This window comes from Euprymna scolopes, chromosome 43 (assembly GCF_053919585.1).
Source record: "Euprymna scolopes isolate OS-2025 chromosome 43, ASM5391958v1, whole genome shotgun sequence".
Taxonomy (NCBI): Eukaryota; Metazoa; Mollusca; class Cephalopoda; order Sepiida; family Sepiolidae; genus Euprymna; species Euprymna scolopes.
In genome coordinates, this window is record NC_136524.1 from 37,163,580 (window position 1) to 37,186,263 (window position 22,684).

General features: G+C 34.1%; 1 protein-coding gene and 1 pseudogene across 4 annotated transcripts in view; both read right to left on the reverse strand.

Annotated features, from left to right (window-relative positions):
• The window catches only part of LOC145268294 (uncharacterized), a 672,998-nt gene that overhangs the window by 149,242 nt on the left and 501,072 nt on the right, over window positions 1-22,684 (reverse strand). The window lies entirely within an intron of this gene.
• Window positions 14,944-15,080, reverse strand: LOC145268524 (U2 spliceosomal RNA; annotated as a pseudogene).

The window sequence follows — 22,684 nt, forward strand, 5'->3', positions numbered from 1 at the left end:
CAAAATGCCAAACACCTATCACAGTCAAACACATCCACATTGAATGTGAAACACTGAAGAACCATAGAAAGTCTTTCTTTAAAATCAATAATAGAAAAAATTTATTTGAATATACGAATGTAGAAAACATCATTAAATTCTTAAGAGCTAAAATTATATCAGAAGATCTGAATAAAAAAAAATCCCAACAAAAAAACATAGCTGACTTTAAATAACCCATATAGGTTGATAAGTAAATAAATAAATAAATAAATAAATAAAAAAATAAAATAAACTACAAAAAAGACATATTAGAATCAACAGCACATTAAGTGACAGATTTACTGTTAAAGTGGGAGTACTTTAGGGATCTGTACCAAATCTGTTTCATCTGTGATTTAGAGATGTTGTCCAGGGAATTTTGTATGGCTTGTCCAGAACAGATGCTGTCTGCTGATGATTCACTGCTTGCGTGTGAAACAATGAAAGGTTGGGGTTAGGTTATGGCTAATGAAAGGTTTACTTGTTAACTTAAAAACTCAGAGGAAGTCTTTTTTTTTTTTTTTTGTTACTTGGAAGGCCAACACTTATCAAGGCCCAAAGACCACTCCACGATAAGTGTTAAGTGTTAGGTTGATTGTAAGACAACATGATCAGTTATGATGGAAATTGGATAGGGGTTGATTATCTATGAGGATAACTCAATAGAAGCTTATTTACTTACATTAGATTTAAACATGACACTGTTATAGTCAACTGGGAAGCCAACACACGGTATTGTGTTCCACAGACAGTTTTAGGAAAGAAAACCTGCTCGTGGAATTTTCGTTTAGTCCTAAGCACAGATGGACAGTGAGAGAACTTATTGGCTATTGTTGTAGCTAGGAGAGTATTTGTTACGAATGTTTTACAGGGAGGGACCATAGATTGGAGCTCAGTCGAGCGTCTACCATAAAAGTAATGGCTTGCAACGTCTCTTCTGTGAAAAAGAGGAAGTAGGGAGGCAAAAAAGGTCATTGCCCACTAATTTAGAAACTAAAGGTTTGAGAGTGAACAATGGTAAGGCCAAAGTGATGATTACCGGTTGTAGTGTTGGAAAAAAGACGCCCCCCCCCTGCCGATCAGTTTGTAAAAAGGGAGCAGTAGGTAGGTTGAGAGATAATAACCAGTTTGTGTTCAAGAAGTGTACGATATTGGAGATGGATGAGAACTCAGATGAGGAGAAAGTATATTTGGCTATCAAGGCTATTATAGTGATTCATATGATTTGTTACCATGGTGATACTATTGGAGCACAGGGAGGAGCCGATGCTGATGTAATAGCAAGATAGAAGCAGAGGGAGTAAATTAAAGTAACTTCTACCATTATTAACGATTTGGTTTCAAGGACCCCCACCCACCCCCAAAAAAGAAAAAATGTTTTTGACTCCTAATGGGAGTAGTTATTTATTTGCCACCCACCTCGACAAAATGTGGCACAAGGCCGGAAAGTGGGGATCCAGCAGGCTCCCCTAAAGGAGGGGCACTCCTGCAATTTTAAAAATTGCCTGAATAATCCCATCGGCATTCCCTGGTAGGGGCGCCTCAGGCAGTAAGCAATGAACTTACTCCACCGGAAAGCCCAGTGGCAAGGCCTGGGAGGGTGGACCTCCTAGGTATTACCCAGGCGGTGTACCTCAGTTCAACAGGTGCTGGGCCGGTTCCCGGCCCCTCACCTGTTGGGCTGAGTGTCAAGTGACGAATCCTTGACGAGTACTACTACCCTGTCTCTCTGCAGCCTAGGCCGCTAGGAGACATTCCCCATCAGACGAACTAATGGGGGGGTATGTGACGAATGGATTCACCAATCATTTTTATAACCACCGGCTGTACTAAACAACCAATGAAAACCTTTCAAAATTATTATAAAAATTGTCGAATTTTGGATTCAATCAGTTCGCCGTTAACTACGCCACAGACTGCATTTGATTCTTGGCTGCCATCTTGGTTACTGCCAATTACTGATCTGAACTACGCTGCCATCTTTGTTCAACATAATGTCTCAAAACTTAACACTTTACCTGTATTAAAAAAAAAAAAAAATCGACCTTGTGACAAAAAAATAAAAAATAAAACAACTCAAGTTTATCATTTGTTTATTTACAGGCGTTACAGGTGTTGAGAATGAACCGGTGTAAAAACCCAAAGTCGTCTCTTTCATTTTGATTATTTACTGGGGTCCTTGAAATCTATTTGATCTGAGAAAGTTTATCTGGAGGGCGAAGCTATTGAGGTTTTCTAGAAGCTTTATTACCTTGATGATATTACTGGGGAATAGGATGGACAGGTGTTAGTGTGATGGCAAGAATTAAAAGTGGATGGTATAAGTTCAGGAAACTTCTGTCATTACTAACTAGCAGAGTGTTACCAATGTCGACTCAAGAAAAGAGTCTGTTTGACATGTATGACGATGTATGGAAGTGAAACCTGCGAGCAAGGACTAAGGACATATGCTATATGAAGAAATGATACGAGCATGATACAATTGATGTGTAACGATAGGTTTAGATCTGATGACCTCAGAGAGAGATTAAATCTTAACAGCATAGGGAGATGTGTGCATGACAAGAGACTTTGTTGGTTTAGTCACATTGAAAGAATGGATGTGATTTCCTGGGTTAGTAGACATAAAATAGTTGGAGATAGCAGGGTAAATTGACGTGTGAAGGCCAAGAAAGGCACGAGAGAAAGAGAGATATAAAAAAAGAGGGATAAAAAAAAGAGAGAAATAAAAAAAAAGAAAGGGATAAAAAAAAGAGAGGGATAAAAAAGAGAGGGATAAAAAAGAGAGGGGTAAATAAGAGAGAGATAAAAAAAAAGAGAGGGATAAAAAAGTGAGGTATAAAAAAGAAAGAGAGGGATAAAAAAGAGAGGTATAAGAGGGGGATAAAAAAGAGAGGGATAAATAAGAGAAGGATAAAAAAAAGAGAGGGATAAATAAGAGAGGGATAAAAAAAAGAGAGGATAAAAAGAGAGGTATAAAAAAGAGGGATAAAAAAAGAAAGAGATAAAAAAAGAGAGGGATAAAAAAAGGGAAGGAATAAAAAAAGAGAGGGATAAAAAAGGGAAGGAATAAAAAAAGAGAGAGATAAAAAAGAGAGGGATAAAAAAGAGAGGGATGAAAAAGAGATGTATAAAAAAAGAGAGGGATAAAAAAGAGAAGGATAAAAAAAAAGGGATAAAAAAGAAAGGGATAAAAAAAGAGATGGATAAAAAAAGAGAGGGATAAATTAAAAAAAAAAAAAATTGGTCAGTGACAGATTAGTTGGGAAGTCAATTTCTAAAAGCCATCTAACACATGTCAGTATATAGAATAGATGTTAAATCGATTCTTCTTTTCCTTCTTCATTTTCTTTTTCTTATAATGATGATGATGGTGGTGGTGAAGATGATGATGAAAGTTTCTAGACAGTATGACTGCTGTTTGCATTAAACGTAAAACCAATTTATTCGATTGCTCAATTAATTATTTGCAAAAGCACACATTAATGCTTTCATAATTATTTGTAATTCCCAGAAAGAATCTGTTTATTCTGTTAACAGTTTTTGTTTTTATGATCATATCATTATCTATATACTTGACTTTTCACCCCATTAAAAATGGGTAAAAGTTATAACCCGTTGGCACAGGACTTTACTTTAGTAAAGTTATAACCCGTTGGCACAGGACTTACTTTAAATTCATGGTTGAATATGATTAAATTTTTGTTCATTTTTACGTTAAATACTAATTCCTATTAATCTATAACTGTGCATCGAACAGATACCATAATACTTAGTTCACTGGAACTTATATCAAAGGTCCATACTAAATTTCTGCCGGATCGGCTCAGTAGTTTGCAAGAAAACTTCTAGAGTAAACGAGGTATTGTAGTAATTAACACCTATTAATCCCTAACTGTGCATAGAACAGATACCGTAATATTTAGTTTGCTGTACCTTAATAAAGGTCCATACAAAATTTCAGCCAGATCGGCTTAGTAGTTTCTGAGAAAAAGTGGAACAGACAGATAAACAAACAGATTAAGAGAAATGGATCAATTAGGTTACAAGGACTTCAGAAAAAAAAAAAACAGAACACAATTTTTCCCTATTAAAAATCGATCCTGTGACAAAACGCGCGTAGAAAGTCAACTAGTGTAGACCCAAAGCTGTCTCTTTCATTTTGCTTGTTTCTTGGGATCCTTGAAACCTATTCGATCCAAAATTTGAGATGAAACCATCCTCTGCATGTCGGGTGCAATATAGTGCACAACACTTAGAAGATGCTAAACTAGTGGTAAGAATTGTTCCAAAATTGGTGTGAAGCACCCTTAGTATTATAGTTGTTACTACCTCTATTTGTAATAACTATTAACACTTACTTGTTCAAAAGTTATTGTTTTATACATAGTTGTCTCCCCTTTTTTTTTTTACAATTGTCATACTTCACTATAAAGATGGCTAAATATTACCAATCATCAGCCTCATTGATGAAATGACGTTACACGTCTATTTCTGCCTCCCCCTACATCTTGTAGCATGTTTCCTCCTGGCACCAAAATCAACAGAGTCTAGGCCATTTCTGAAATGGCCTTGGCCTCCTCCCTGTTGATTCTGGTATGTTGCTGGTCTTGTGCAGTTCTAAACGGTTCACCTTCCAAGGCGTTACCTTTTCTCTTTGAAGAAAGACGCCTCTACTGGAAAATGCTTTCGGGGCTGCCAAGGCATTTTTTGAAGGTCAGAATGCAACTCCCCAGGAGGGCTGACTCTTTAATCCTACTTTCTGACCCTTGTGACACATCTTCTCGCCGTGGGAGAGAGATAAATCTATCACCCAAAAAAGTTTAACTCTTCCTCATCTAGCCAGGAAGGACCAAGGAGGGATCCAAAAAATTTACATAATATGTTTCGTTTGTTTCATTTCAGTAAAGTTTTGTTCTGTTTGTTTGTTTGTTTATTATAATTAGGGTAACCTAAAAATTGCAATTAATGCTTATTGAATGTTCTTAAGTGAAATTTAAATATTTTGATTTATTTATGAATTTTTTTTATATAATTACTTTGTCAAATTACTCAACCTGATTAATAAATGCAATATTTGGGGTTGCCCTAATTATACCTTTTTATGCTTCATAGTTTTTTTTGTTAAGCGTTAGTACCTTTTGCTACATTCTGGTTGTAATTAAATATTTATAAATGTACGAAACAAAACTAAAAATGAATGAAACGAAACGAAACGATACGAAAATGGTGACAATCTTTTATTTATTCTGGCTGTTTATCTTATCTTTGTTCTATACACAGTTGTTTCCCTTTGTTTTACAGTTGTTATGCTTCTACCAAAACTTTTTTCTTTCTTTTATCGCATACTAGCAGGGGGACCCGATGTTGTCCAGGATTGAACGAGCATCAACAAATGTTCCATTCTCCTGTACTTTTATTGTCATCAAAATCGGTGAAATTGACCATTTTTTAATAAAAATGATTGATTGCTTGCTCTAGTTAGGCCCCCTCCACAGTGTACCGAGAGGAAGCTTCACATGCCTCCCTGCAATGACTTGGTCCACATTACACTGTAGAGAATTTACTATTGATTTTAGAGAAAGAGAGAGAGAGAGAGAGAGAGAGAGCATGCATGTGAATATGAGAGAGAGAGAGAGAGAGAGAGCGTGTGTGAATATGCAGTATTTTCTCCTCTTTTTGGGATCACTATAACATGCTTGTTTTTCACGATACTATCCCAAGATTACCGTCTCTATTTTATTTTTTTTTTTCGGGGAGGGAGTAATATAGACATTAACTCTTGCTTTTGCAGTGGGTAGTGTAGTATATGTTACCTCATGATACCATCCTCCCAGCCATTACCCCCTCCTTTGAGATCACTGTAGTAGGTGTTTGTTCCCCATGATATCATCTTTTCAGGCTAGCAAAATTATGCGACCGACTAGAAGGAACATATAGTAAGTAATGAGGTTTCTCTTTTTCCATCAATAACTCACATTACAGATCGATAAACTTATGTTACAGACTGATGAACTCACGTTACAGATTGAGGAATGAAATATGGAAGGAGCAAATAAAACAAAATTACTGTCATTTGTTGACAGAAACAAATCAGTAAATTTCTCATGCGACTTAACTAGAATGAAAATAAATAAGAGGTTAATGTAGTTTACTTGAAGCATTGTTTAGCGTGTATATAAAGGTAGTTTATAGAGTGCAATACAATGCAGAGGTGTAACACATCGACAAAAACTGAATCAAATTAAGACCTATAACATCGGAATGAGATATTTAGATTGACCCTTTTATTAATACATATGTATTATATATATATATATATATATATATATATATATATATATATACTTTTAACATTGACCTGTATTCTTATTTGCATGAAGTGTGATCTGATGCAAGTTTCTTATGATATTTCGGGAAAATTACCCTTCATCAAATATGTGCCTGATTAATTCAAACTATAAAAGGTGAATGCATAGCTTATTCCACCGTTATATGTGTTTCTTTGTTTCAACATGTGTCAATCTGTTACACTTCTGTATTGTATTGCCTTCTATTAATTACCTTTATATAAAAAATAATAATCAATTTTAAATCTAATATTAAAAAGAAAGGATGATGGAGGGGGGGAGACAAAGAAAAAGAAGGAAACAGACAGTGAATGAGAGGTATAGATTAAAAAATTGGTGAATATACGCAAAGAAATATATTATGTAAATTATTTAGTAGTAATGAGATGACTCCAGTATTTTTCTCTGATTCCGATACAATTATTGATTCTGATTCTTTTTAAATTTCTAAATATAAAATTGTTTTTTTTTTGTTTTTTTTATTACATTTTCACCCCAAACAAGGCACATTGCCACTTTGGTGTAGGAGGCTACTATCAGGGGCAACAACTACTGGGGTACTATGTAGGGATTTGGGCAGCAAGATGTCTGTTCCTGTTGCACTTGAACTTCTGCACGTCAGTACAGTTGGGGAAGCAGGGACCTGGAATGGAATTCCAAAGTCTAGCGGTTCTGGGGAAGAAACTACTGGTGTAGAAAGATCTTTTACATCTAGGGATCTCTACAGTGTGGGAGTGGGATTTTGCAGCCTGTCGGGTCTGTCGAGGGTGTTTACGTTGTGGGGGCACAAGTGCTTGCAGTTCGTTAGAGCATTCAACATTAAAATACTTGTAGAACAGGCAGAGGTATGCGACGTTTCGTCGATGGGACAGAGGCTGAAGCTTAGATACCAGTTCAGGACCTATCAGATTGGCAACTCTCCTTTGAACCTTGTCTAGGAGCGAGAGACTAGTAGCAGATGCACCAGCCCAAATATGACAGCCATATGCTATACATAGGCGAATGGTGGCCTTATAGAGGTACAGGATACTTTCGGGTGTTAGTAGTTTTCTAGCACGGTAGAGAGAGCCCACCTTCCTCGCATCAGCCCTGGCAATGCCCTTGATGTAATTTTTCCAACTCATGTTTCCTGTGAACGTTAGGCCAAGGAGCTTGAAAGACGTACTCTCAGATAAAGAGTCGTTGGCCATTGCTATTGGTGGTAGAGAAGGTTTCTTGTAATTATTGAATGAAACTAGTTTAGTCTTGACAGCATTGAACGTGACCATCCATTTTTGTCCCCATTCCACTACAGATTGGAGGTCATCCTCTAGTGTTTTTGCCATTTCTTTAGATATGTGTTCATTTGTTTTCCTGTCGTGCCTGTTATAGAGTGTGGTGTCATCAGCATATATACCCATCTCAGAGGCAATTTTGTCGGGGAGGTCGTTTATGAATATCAGGAACAGTAGAGGTCCAAGGATAGACCCCTGGGCACTCCTGCATTTATATCATATTGTTTAGATGTACAACCGTCGTTTTGTGGGAGCAAGGGCGGATCAATGCAAAAAATCCAGAGTACATGTGCATATACTTTCGCAAACGTAAAAATATAGGTGCGGTCTATAGATTTTAGTTTTATAGGTAGTTTAAAATCAATAACTATTTCATCTATAATATAAATATCGTCTATCTGTTTAAATGTACATATGTATGCATGTATGTTTGTATGTCTCGCAAAAACTTTCGCCAGAGGTGATGGATTTTCATAAGATCAGTATCGTTTTGAAGCTCGCCCCTTTAGATGACAAATACTGAAAAATTGGCTAAAAACATTAATTCTTTCACCCTCAACTAGCCACTTTTCTACAGGGAGAGGTCGTTTTTTTCCATAGATGTTTTCGAAAGTCATCCCCTCTTTTCGATTGTCTAGCCTTAATTTAAACCTATGTCACTTCCGGTTTGGCGATGGATGCAACAGCTAACATGTCACATTTTTTTTTTAACTGTCCTTTCCTCCTTCGCAGTACAGGTCTGAACCTGCCTGCCTACTATAACATTTTTTTTTGTGCTCGCAATTTTTATTTTTATTTTCTTGCTAAATCAACACCCTTACATATACCTCCACTTTCTTTTCCACCTTTGCGTCACAGGTTCAAGCCTGCCTGCCTACTACAACATTTTTTTTTTTTTTTTTTTGCTCAGCACACACCTACAAACACCCAGGCAATGCTGACCACTCAGGCTAGTCATTATTATGAGCCGTGTAAAATTAAGTTTTAAACACAAACAAAGAAATGAAAACAACTAAAAGAATCGTTTTGGGCACCAGAAAATAGGCACCAATTTTTTCCAATTCTGATACAGATTCCAATACCACAAAAAGTTCTGATTTTTCGATTCCCAATTCATCGTTCTAACACTATTATTTAGCCAATTGTTTTTTTGTTTTTTTTTTTTTGAATAGCAGCAGGCACACCGGCATTCCCCCATACCAAGAATAATAAACCCTCACGTGTACCATTTCTCCCAGCCCTTAACCCCACATTACCATTTTCATTATTCTATTTACCTCCTTTCCAAGTGGTTAGGCACAGGATCAAATATGGGTTTAATGGAAGTGCTTCTGTGGAACAAACTGGATTTGAACTTGGTACACCCAGGTTTTTCAGTTTGTATTGTTAACCACTTAGCCATCAGTTTTAATGTTTATCTATTCTTTTTGTTAATTTTGGAGACGATTTCTCATAAAACTGTAATCAAGAAAAGTCATGTTCAATCTTGATATATATATTCATACATAAACTTTCTTGCTTAATCCATCCATTTTTGGCATTATTATTACATGAATCTAGGAGCCAAGTGTAATACCTGTTCTGATACTCCAACTTGATCTTTTTTGTTCTTGGTCAGTGAAGGAGAATTCCTTCTAGATTTATGAAATTTTTTTTTTTTTTTTTTTTTTTTTAATCCAAATCCGGAGTGCGCATTTATGGAGAGCTGGATCTTCCCCACATTAAAAACTGACCTTGTTTCTAACTCAGCTCTCATGGACATCATTTTAAAATTTGTTCCCAAAAACTTGTAAATTTAAATACAACAGTGTTCAATATGAAGTATGGAATTTAATGAAAAGTAATTATAATGGCCAAGCTATTTTATCCGAATTTAACAGCCAATCAAAAGCTGGTATCAAGGCAATGCAAATAAAGTACACGAATTGGGCCCCTATACTGTGTGTTTGAAAAAAAAAAAAAAAAATGCCGATTTATTCAGCCGTTCCCAGGATGGAGTGAAGTGATTTTAGTTATTAATCATTTTGTTCATACAAAAAAAAAAAAAAGGTGTAAGGAAGACAACTCTTTACTTCAAATATGAGTTATTGCTCTTGTTTATTTTAATTTTGGCTAAAAAATGACTCATAATATAGATTGCCTACACCAAACTAAGTAACTTCTTAAATAAATTGTAAGGAAGCAGGCTATTATATTATCAATGCAAACAGTAGAATAACAAATAAAAATTTGTAGGTTGAAACAAAAGTTTGACCATCTAAATATGTCGTAATATGTCTTTCTTGTGATCTCTAAGTCTTACCAGATTCCAGGGCAGGACTTTATCTTGTCTGGTGGAGTATCAGTATTTGTGCTGCTACTTGAGACAACATTATTTGAAGAGAGTGCACCATTCCTCGTAAAAGCCAGTGTGGATTAGTCATACCGAGGAGATCTTATTTGGACCGCGAATACGAAAATGTGATTTTGAATATTTGGTCAGGGTTTACTTGAATAGAAAAGTATCCTCATGCTAGGTTGTCTTGGCAAACCGCTGAACACATTCGAGGACAGTGCCCAGCTGTGATGGGACGATTCCAATATTTTTTCCAATTCCAATACAATCATCGATTTCATGCTAAATTCCTGATTCCGGTTCTTAATAAATTTCTATATATTTAACTATAGAGATGTTATTTTTCCTCGATTACGGTAAAAACACATGCCACATGTGCAGCTGTTTTCTTAAACATAAAAATAAACACTTGTGCATGTGTTTGGAAGGGGGTGATCTATAGATGTTAGTTTTACTGTTAAAATCAAATATTTATTATTTTATCCTTTTTACTAGCAGTGGAAGATTTTTTTTTTTAAAAAACAAAATAAATTAAAAAAAGACAATTAAAGAATCGTTTTCGCCATCGGAAATATATGCACAATTTTTTAAGATACCAATATCGATTCTGATACCCAAAATTGTTCTGAATTTTCTGATTCCCAATTCTGATTAATCGTCCTAACACTAGTATCTTTTTTTTTTTTTTTTTTTTTTACATTTCCGCCCCCCCCCCAAACAAGGCGACATTGCCATTTTGGTGTAGGGGGCTACTATCAGGGGCAACAACTACTGGGGTACTATGTAGGGATTTGGGCAGCAAGATGTCAGTTCACATTACACTTGAACTTCTGCATGTCGATACAGTTGGGGAAGCAGGGACCTGGAATGGAATTCCAAAGTCTAGCGGTTCTGGGGAAGAAACTACTGGTGTAGAAAGATCTTTTACATCTAGGGATCTCTACTATGTGGGGGTGGGATTTAGCTGCCTGTCGGGTTTGTCGAGGGTGTTCACGTCATGGGGGCACGAGTGCTTGCAGTTCGTCAGAGCATTCGCCATTATAATACTTGTAGAACAGGCAGAGGGATGTAACATTTCATCGATGGGACAGAGGCTGAAGCTTAGATGCCAGTTCAGGACCTATCAGATTAGCGACTCTCCTTTGAACTTTGTCTAGGAGCGAGAGACTAGTAGCAGATGCACCAGCCCAAATATAACAGCCATATGCTATATATAGGCGAATGGTGGCCTTAAAGAGGTACAGGATACTTTTGGATGTTAGTAGTTTTTTAGCATGGTAGAGAGAACCTACATTCTTCGCAGCAGCCCTGGCAATGCTTTCAATGTAATTGTTCCAACTCATGTTTCCTGTGAACGTTAGGCCAAGCAGTTTGAAAGATGTACTCTCAGATAAAGAGTCGCTGGCCATTGCTATTGGTGGTAGGGAAGGTTTCTTGTAATTATTGAAGGAAACAAGTTTAGTCTTGGCGGCATTGAATGTGACCATCCATTTTTGTCCCCATTCCACTACAGATTGGAGGTCATCCTCTAGTGTTTCTGCCATTTCCCTAGATATGTGTTCATTTGTTTTCCTGTCGTGTCTGTTATAGAGTGTGGTGTCATCAGCATATATACCCATCTCAGAGGTAATTTTGTCGGGGAGGTCATTTATGAATATTAGGAACAATAGAGGTCCAAGGATAGACCCTTGGGGCACTCCCACATTTATATCATATTGTTTAGATGTACGACCGTCGAGGACAACCTGGATTTTTCTCTTATCTAAGAATGATTTAATTATGTTAAGTATTCTACCAGTGATACCGTATGATCTAATTTTCGTGAGGAGACCCTCATGCCATACCCTGTCAAAAGCGTTAGATATATCTAGAGGTACCACTCTGCCCTCCCCCGCTTTGTCCAGTGAATGGTATATACGTTCAGAGATTACAGTAAGGATGTCTGCTGTGGAACGGGCTTGTCTAAATCCATATTGTTAGTCAGTCAGAAGTTTAGCATCTGTAAGGTGATGGACTAGAGCATGGTTAATTAAAGTCTCAAATATTTTGGCAAAAAGTGGGGCGATAATTTACTGGGTCAGTTCTTTTGCCAGAATTCTTGAATACTGGTACCACAGAAGCAGTTTTTCAACAGCCCGGAAAGCAAGATTCATTAAGGCATTTGTGGTAGAGTTTGGAGAGAACTGGGGCTACTTCGGCTGAGCATTTTTTTCATAGCACAGCTGGGATGAGATCGGGTCCACATGCTTTTGAAGTGTCAAGGTTTTTTATGATAGCATGGGTGATTTTCAGATTGTCTAGTGTGGCGTCTGTCCACATAGGAAAGTCAGGTAGAACTGGTTGAAAGGGTCCAGTGTGGAGTTTGAGGCAAACCGACTGGCAAGCATGTTAGCCTTCTTGGTTGCTGAGCAAACAACCTCATCATTGTTGTTTAGGGGGGAATTGTTGAATACCCATTATTTACTACACTGTTGTAGATTTTCCAGAAGTCACGAGTTCCTAATTTTTGTGCTTCGATGAGTTTTTTAGTGGTTTCAGTAAATTCTCTCTTAGCTGTCGCTATTTCTTTCTTAACGTTACTTCTAGCTTCTATATACTTCTGTCTGTTTGAACTGAACTTATGTCGGTTAAATCTGCGGTATGTATGCTGCCTTTGAACAATGGCAGTTGCGCAAGTAGAAGTAAACCACTGGGGAGAGTGGGGCTTACTATAAAATTTCCGCATGGGAACATGTGCTTCAATTGCAGTTTTGAACCATTCAGTGGTCTCATTTGCGCACTGTTCAGCAGGAAAAGAAAAAATATTTCTCCATGGGGCATCTCTGATAAGATCTCTGATGGCTTCCCAGTCCGCCTTTTTATGATATCTCGTTGTTTTGAGCACTGGCTCTTCAGTTTTGGCTCTAGAGTTTAGGGCGATTTTAACCATTATCACTGCATGATCAGCGTTCCTGAGTGGGTGTCGGCATTCGTTATACAATCATCGGGAACTGTGGTCAGAAACAGATCTAGAAGTGATGCGTGTTGTTGTTCTTGCTGGTCTGGGAAACAGGTTGGAAACGTAACCATTTGTGATAGGGAGTAAGATATAGCGAAGCTATGTGTTGTGCTGCCCGCTGCGTCTGTGTAGGTAGAGAATCCAAGCCAGTTTTTGTGGTGGACATTAAAGTCACCAAATACATGTACTTGTGCGCTAGTGTCGAGGGAGAGTGCTGTGTCTATGCTGTCAGAGCACATAATCCTTTTTTTTTTACTCACCTTCAGGCCAAACAAGGCATATCGCCACTTAGATATAAGGGCCTACTAATTGAGACCATGCCTCAGAAAAATTAGCAATATGTTGGTTTATGTTACATTTGAACTTCTGCATATCAGTACAGGCAGGGAAGCAGGTAGCAGGAAGGGGATTCCAAAGTTTATCTATTTGAGGGAAGAAGCTATTAGAGTAGAACACTTTCTGGCATTTAGGGACCTCGACAGTGATGAGGTGCAATTTTGTTGCTAAGCGGGTTTGTCAGGGATATGTACATCGAAGGGGCACAAGTACAATGAGTTCATCAGAGCATATTCCATTAAAATTCGATTCAAACTGATGCATCCAGGTTATATGGATATATATATATATTTTTTTTAAATCACAACTTTGATATATAAGAATCGATAGAAAACTGACTTTATAATGATATATACAAAATCTGCAAGAAGTAAAATACCATATTTAAGTGTATTTTATAACTGGGCTATGCCAGGAATCCCCGTTAGCTTAGATAAATACTTTTGCAGGTTTCACAAAAGCGCTCCAATAATATAAGGGTGTCTCCATTTATGCTGGACATCCACGGAATGCCAACATCAATATATTACATATGAAAGAGTCTGCTGTGGAATTTCCACAGGTCCCGCTAGTTTATATCTAATTTATAAAACCCACTTTGTGTTTATGTGTCTAGTCATCTGTCTCCATTTTTTTGTGGATTATTCTTTTATGTTTTCTTTAGCCAGTAAAAATAGCTGCTAAGGGGTCAAAATTTGAAACAAATAGAACTCGGTAGGCGTGAGTTGACTTAAAGTGCTCTTGTATGCATGCGCAAATATACATTCATAAGTTGCTTGTTTTTAACTTATCCATCTGACGATAGCTCAAACAATAACGACTAAGGTTTGAGTGCTATAAGTTTTGGTTTCATTTCTAGCCGATGACATGCAAGTCATTTTTTTTTTAACTTTTGAAATCACTTCTATATATAAAGTACAATGTAATATATACTAATCGATAGAGAATTGACTCTCTTATAATAATATATACAAAATCTACATAAATTAAAATATCATATTTAAGCATACTTCATGACCAGGCCTATATATAAAAGTGACCTTATCTCTGTGTGTGCAAAACGGTCTCTACCAAACTACTTTTTCAATTTTATGTTTTGGTCTACAAACTTGAAACTTTATATATAGGGGATTTGGATCTGTGGAACAAATTTTATTAGGTTTTTAGCAGAAAAAAAACATACCTACTAATGGGTCAAAATTGAAAAATTGGAATTTGGCAGGCATAAGTTGGATAAACGTGTATCTTTTACACATGTACAGATATACTTTCATACGTTTAACTATGTTAATTTTTAAAGCTTTGATATGCATGTGGACTTAATTCAGATGGTAATGAATAATGCTGGAGAGCTACATGTTTTGGTTTCAATTCCAGCTGATGACACCTAAGTTATATTTGTTTTTATTTTAAACTTTTGAAATCACTACTATATATTAGGTACAATATAATAATCAATAGAGAATTGCCTCTGTGATGATAAATACGAAATTTGCATAAACTAAAATATCATATTTAAGCATATTGTGTAAAAAAATTGCAGCAGAAACACGTATGCACATATGTACCTATTTACTATACCTCACCACAGGACAGAGTTAGACATCAGGGTCGCTTTTTAACGTGGAGAAAAGGTACAAAAATAAAAATTGTCTCAGTCGTGAAGGATTTCTCCTCCACTGAAAGAGAACAAGAAATAGAAGCGCAGCAGCATCTGAAGAACAGATACTACACTTTGATCTGGACCAAAAGGTCAAGGAAGGTATGCAAATATGTAACCAATAATCTTTGTACTACTAAATTAACTTCCTATATGCGAGAGAGAGAGAGAGAGAGAGAGAGAGAGAGAGAGAGAGAGAGAGAGAGAGAAAAGGGTGGGAGAAGAAATTATTGAATAACAGATATAAATAAAAAAGGTTTTAAATAAAATAAAACAAAACAAAAAAAAAAACACATTGACAAACTATTTTATTTTTATTAGAAGAAAGGTAATTTATTTTTAGTGCGCTTTATTCGTGAAATATATTAAATAGTTTTTAATTCATGCAGATTTTGTATTTATTATTACTGAACCAATTCTCAATTTAATTGTACCTAATATATAGTACTGATTTCAAAAGGTTATATAAAAAAGGAAAAAAATGCGTACCATCAGCTAAAGAATCGAAACAAAAACATTTAGCACTCCAGATGGTTTCCTTACCATTCGAACTAATCCAACAGACAGATAAGAAAGATTTACAATTAAACCACTTCAAGCTATGAATGAATTTGCGCATGTGCAAAAGTAAAAGAAATATGTCACCAAGTTGAATCTGATAATTTTGCATTTCAACTTGTCAACATATTTCTGCACGCATTATTCATCCATCAAAATAAAGATTTTACTCGTTATAAACCATCCTATTTACTGTTAATTTCAGTGTCATGTGACCAGTAGTTTAACAGTTTATCAGTTAAATATTTACATATGCACGCACACATCTACTGTTTTATTTATATAGAATATATACACTAGAAGAATACCAGTCTCAATAGTGGTAAAATTAATTCCCAGAACAAAGCAGCTTTTTTTGCACCACTTTTATGCCTCATAACAAGGTTAAAATCAGATATAGTGCTACTAAACCTAATATTTAGAATACTTATTCAATTTTTGGATTTGAAAAAAAAATGTCAGCTTCACGGTTTTAGCTTAAATCTGATTCATTTGAATTTTCAAATGGGTGGTTGTATCCTTATTGAAAGTACTCATTCAGTCTCAAGAGACAATGGATACCCCCTGTAAGGGTAGCTGCACATGTAATTATGAAGCAAATATTGCGCAATCCCCAACCACACCTCTCTTGAATAGACACTGCTTGAGCACAGTAGCAAGGATAGGTCCAGGACGACTGGAAACAATGCCGAGATAAGCGGAGAGCACATGCAGCACATGAAAGTCACAAATGGTCACCCATTTTAGTACTGACCAGACTCAACGTAGCTTAACTTCAGTGATCTTATAAGAACTAGTACGTCTATGTGATTATGCCGTACAATATGTTCTTATGCCCCTGAAAGCCATATAAAATGCTCAAAAGAAACTGAAATTTTCGAGAATATTCAATTAGTTAATAACTAATACAATAGAACTCTAGGATACATTTTTTTCAGCTAAAGATGTGAAATACAATGTTTTTCTGGCCCCTGGTACAGTATTTGCCCCGTTTTACGGTGTTATTTATAATGTTATTTGATTATATACATGTGCTGTATTTTGTTACTAATTTTTAATATGTACTGTATAAAATTTTGCTTCGGTCCCTGCCATACGGCAATTTCACCTTACGATCCCAACCCGGGAACAGATTAATGCTGTATCCCCGGGGTTCTACTGTACTGAAAATTTGGAGAATATTTAATTAGTTAATAATGTCTAATACTTATTGTCAAAATAATAACTAAATATAAAGGTTCACAAAGGAATTCCACCTCTTTTTTTTACAAATCAAATTAAAGTAAATATAAACCACATTTGAATCCCCCTCCTTACACCTTGTGTTTCAAAATTCATAATGATCGGTTTAGTTAGATTAGGAATGAACCCTGCACATACAGATATATAAACATATCTAAATTTATAAAGATACATACACACATGCATATATATGAAAAATAAATTATGATAAATAAAATTGTAGAATTAAAAAAAAAAAATGTTTTTTTATTTCATTTTCACCCCAAGCAAGGCACAGTGCCACTTTGATGTAGGGCGCTAATATCTGGGGCATAATTTGCAGGGATACTATATAGGGAGATGAGCAGCAAGATGTCTGTTTACATTACACTTGAATTTCTGCATGTCAGTACAGTCAAAGAAACAGGGACCCTGAAGGGAATTCCAAAATCTGGCAGTTCTGGAGAAGAAACTATTAAAGTAGAAGGCTTTCTTACATCTATAGATCTCTACTATGTAGGGGTGAGACTTTGCTGCTTGCCGGGTTTGTCAGGGGTACAAGGGCTTGTAGTTCGTCAGAAACAAGGAATCATAGTAATGAAAATCCTTAATCCATGAATTTTCAAAGATATGCTTTTTTCATGAAAGAATAAGCATTAATTAAAAAAAAAAAAAATGCATCAATAGTTGGCATAAATAGGAATATATATGAAAAGGGAAAAGCTTTGCAAATCCATGGATTAAGGATTTTTTCGCGACTATAATTCTTTGTTTGAATTTGGTGGATTAATAAATATTGTAATTTATTAATTTTTTCATCATCAATTTTTCTATTTCTTTAATTGCTCTAATATATCTAGCTTTATATTATCTTGATAGGTTCCAATTATAAAGATATTTATATTTATATTTGTAATATGTCCACACACACACGCACACACATTATATATATATATATATATATATATATATATATATATATATATATATATACTTATACCTAAAGAATCCTAGAGTGGATGAAACACGGAATATTCAGTGTAGCTTAATCGGCATATATATTTTATAACTTACTAACTAGCTCTACCTACGTATTGAGCACTGTTGAAGTAAATACTTAAAGTTTACAAATAAATTTATACTTTCGTATATTAATTTTATGTAAGTAAATAAAGTAGTTTATATATATATATATATATATATATATATATATATATATATATATATATATATATATATATATATGAATCGGAATCAGCAATCAGAAATTTTGGGGTATAGGAATATGAAAATTAATATTTTGTGCCTATTTTCCGATGAAAAAAAAACGATCCCTTTATCTTTTTTTATTTAATTCTGTGTTAAACAAACTCTTCCACTGCAATAAAATAATAAATATTTTTTGATTTTAAACTACCAGTAAAGCTTAATAATAATAATAATAATAATAATAATAATAATAGACCACCCCACAAGTGTTTTAATGTTTGAGAAAATATATGCACATTTAACATGTGTTTTTATGGTAATCTAAAAAAAAACAAAACAATTTTATAGGTAAATATTTAAAGTTTTATAAACAATCGGAATCGAGAGTTTAATATGGAATTAGGAAAGATAGTGGAATCGTCCCATCACTAACACACACACACACACACACACATATATTTTTAATGGATAAAATTCAGGAAATAAACGAAGGTTATAAAAAAAGAAAACGTGAGTCTTTGAATTTTCAACAAAATTTTGCACTATATATATATATATATATATATATATATATATATATATACTAGCAATAGTACCCGTCGCTGACTGGTTTCAAAAACAGCCTACAGAAAATGGACTCTGATTTATGAAAGTATGATAGGTTATGAAAAGGAAGGGTTGTAAAGAGATAGCTTTGAATTTGGGGGTATCAAAACCAAAGCAAAATATGATGAAAGTAAAAATGAAATAGATAAACCCCATAATTTATCATATCATACCTGTTCACACTAAAACACTTATCACAATATTCTGTGGATCTATATTAAAAAACCTTGTTAAACTTTGTGACATATTTCCATTCTATGGAGGTCAGGCACGAACGAACACCCCATAATTTTATTATACCATATTTTTTCAAACTGAAACATAATTATCAAAGTATACTTACGCAGATAGATATGAAAAGTCTCTATTAAAGTTTGTGCCTATTTCCATTCTATGGAGGCCAGGCGCGAATGCAGACCCCACAATTTTATTATACCATCCCTATTTAAGTTAAAACATACTTATCAAAGTATTATCTATTTCATATCTATACACACACTTTTTTGTTTCCTTTTTGGAAATTAAATAACTTTTAACTCTCATTAGTGTATTTTTAACATGTTTTATTAACTCTTTGCTTATATGTATATATATATATATATATATATATATATATATATATATATATATATATATATATATATATATTAGATAATCGTATAACGATTAGATCCCTCTGACTGACGTAAAGAACATTTAAAAATTAAAAAAATGTTTAAATTCAATGTTATATATATATATATATATATATATATATATATATATATATATATATATATATATATGTGTGTGTGTGTGTGTGTGTGTAAACGCACACACAAATTCAGTATACTACACATTGAAATATTCATTTGCAGAAATATAAAAAAGAATCCTTTGTCATCATGGATAGAAAATGTCTGTTCTACTATTAACCCGAATCATCAAACACCGTAATACCGCGCTTACTCCAGAGGCCGTCCTACGTAAAATTTCCCCAGATCGTTCAAAAAAAATTATTGGGAATAAATGAAAATGTTTAATGTACAATCATTTCATCGGCAGAAATCGTGGAGTGGTGGGTGGGTGGAATCAAAGAATATAAAATTTGGTTAGTAAGACCCTCCCAAGCCCTTTCTACAAAAAAAAAAAAAAAAAAAAAAAAGACTACATAAGCATTACACTTTGATCCTAGCCCGGTGGCTGCGATCAGGATATTACCATTCATACTTATAAATAATAATTTATGACAACGTTAAACTGGAACTAGAAATGAATCCTAAGAATCAGTGGCTGCACTCAGCAGACACATGCATTTGCATTGCTAGGACTGCTAACATTTCTATTTGTTTTTTGTTTTTTTTGTTTATATATATATATATATATATATATATATATATATATATATATATATATATATATATATATATATATATATATATATATATATATATATATATATATATAAGAGACCGGCTAAAGAAGGAGAGCAACAATTTTCCTTGTGCAGATTAAATAAAAAATATTCTTACCATAAAGTAATTAAACAATAAAACAAAACAAACGAAAATCAAAGCAAAACGTTATTGTCGATGTTTTTTCTTTGTTTTGTTTTTAAATAAATTAATGAAAAAAAAAAAAAAAAGGAAACAAAAATGAATGGGCTTAAACAAGTCCGACGGCAGATTTTACTGCTAGCTACTTTTATTTTCACTTTTGTGGCAGTGTTGAACAGTGTTGTTATGCGAACACTGCTTTTTGTACATGCTTTATGGAAGCCAACATAAGAAATTGCAGACACAATTATTGAAATGAAATATGTTTTTCCTATTTTTTTTTTTTTTTTTTAACAAAGAAGCAAGTTGTTAAAAGCATACCCCGCTCAAAAATACATAAAACAAAAAACAACAACAAGCAGGACTCAATTAACAAACATAAAAAAAATAATTATTTTTATGAGCTTGAGAGCACACTTTTCATAAATTCTCATAAAACTTGAACTTGACATTTGTGTTTTTTTTTTTTTAAATTCATTTAGTATTAGATATTTAAAAAAAATTCTTAAAATAACGTTTTCTTTTTAAATCAGAAAAAAAAAAATGGTAAAATCAAGGTATGATTACTCAATAGACCAAATAAGCATTTCAAATTAAAACCCTAATTTCAGTGTGTGTGTGTGTGTGTGTGTGTGTGTTGAGGAGCGGGGGATGGGGGCGATATAAAGGTGTAATGCTATGACACTGTGCCGGAAATGTGCACACGAACCAAAATGGGTAATTATTTTTTTTTTTTCGCAACTCCCAATCCTAAAATTAAAACATAAGATCATGCATATTATTATACTTAAATTATTTTTGTATATTAAATTTTTATTCACAACTCTAGTAACGCTCACTCCAAGCAATAAACTTGCCATTTTTTAGGTTGTGTGTGTGTTGGTTTCGTTTCTTGCTAGTGCTCTAGAAAATGGACCTAAATAATTTTAAGAGCTCAAAAAAGAAAAGAAAAAAAAAAGCGTTTTTAATTTAAAAAAAAAAAGGGATAATTTCAAGATACTTACTATGAACTTCAATAAAAGCCCTTCTTGGGCATCTTGGCAAACCACTTCATTTCAATAATTATTATCACAATAATGTCGGAACGTCGTTTTTTTTTTTTTTTTAGAATAATCTCTATTCATTCAACATTAATACAATAATATTGTGTTACAACATTACATTTATATGTTTAAGCCATTAAACAACAGAAACATCACTTAACAACAGGTTGTATTAACAATGAATTAAAAAGTAAATAAAAATTAACAGAAACTGTATCATTCACAAAATTACTACTGTAAATTGTATTAATGACAAATTACTACAACTAAAACACGTCTGAAAACTGCAGCTTATATACATTTTCTCTCCCTCCTTCCATTTATGCACTATAAGATTTGTGAGTCTTCGATGCTCGGTGTTGAATATATTTGCAAGCAGCAAGTGCTTTGTCACGAGTCAAAGAGGGAGAAAGAGAAGGGGTGGCATGAATGATAAGCAACTAGAAAGAGGGTGGAAAGGAGAAATACGGGTGGATTCCAGTCATTGTAGTGGCAGAGTATATACCTTAGTGGTAAAGAAGAAACTGACCAACCCTAGTAGTTCCAAAGCCGACTAACTGACCAATATTATCCCGGCACAAGAGAATTGGAAAGAAAAAGAAAAAGAAAAAAAAAAAGAACGCTGATTTTGTTTCCATTAGTAGAACGAGAGACAGGCAGACATGGCAAATTATTGATCACAGAAACAGAAACTACCAATTCCGATATTTGCTTTAATTCTTCACCAGCCACTAAAGTAATGTGTCGCTTTCGTCTTGGAATTCTGTGTGTCTATAATGCTGCTCTTTTCTGCTCAGTAGATCATATCGATATAACCTTTCCATGATTTGCTAAAATCGTCTGCTACTAAAAAAAAAAAATAATAAATAAATAAATAAAAAAAGACTAAATTCAATTCTTTATCATTTTTAAATACTAAAACAACGTTTACAATGTTTTACTGTGATGTACACACACCGCATTTTTTTGCTACTTATTTTATCATTACATCAATTAGGATTATACTGACTTGACTGGGACTGGAACCATGGATAGTTTGTTGGTTGGTGGCGCTTGAATGTTTAAAGGTTCATTTAAGGCGAGAAACATTTTTTTTTTAATCTGCTTGATCTAAAAAAAAAAAAAAAAAAAAAAAAAAAAAACAGGAGATCCTATTTAGAACACTATTTTCTCTTCATCCTTTTGTTATTGTTTTCCAAAGAAAAATGTGGTCACTTGCAAATTTTGTTTTCCAAAGCTAAATGTCAATTTCTTGAAAAGACTGTGATCATTTTCTTGGGAATTTTGTTTTCTAAAGTAAAATGTAATTACTTTCTTGCAAATTTTGTTTTCCCAAGAAAAATGTGATCACTTTGTTGAAAATTTTGTTTTCCAAAGAAAAATGTGATCACTTTGTTGAAAATTTTGTTTTCCAAAGAAAAATGTGATCACTTTCTTGAGAATTTTGTTTTCCCAAGAAAAATGTGATCACTTTCTTGAGAATTTTGTTTTCCCAAGAAAAATGTGATCACTTTCTTGAGAATTTTGTTTTCCCAAGA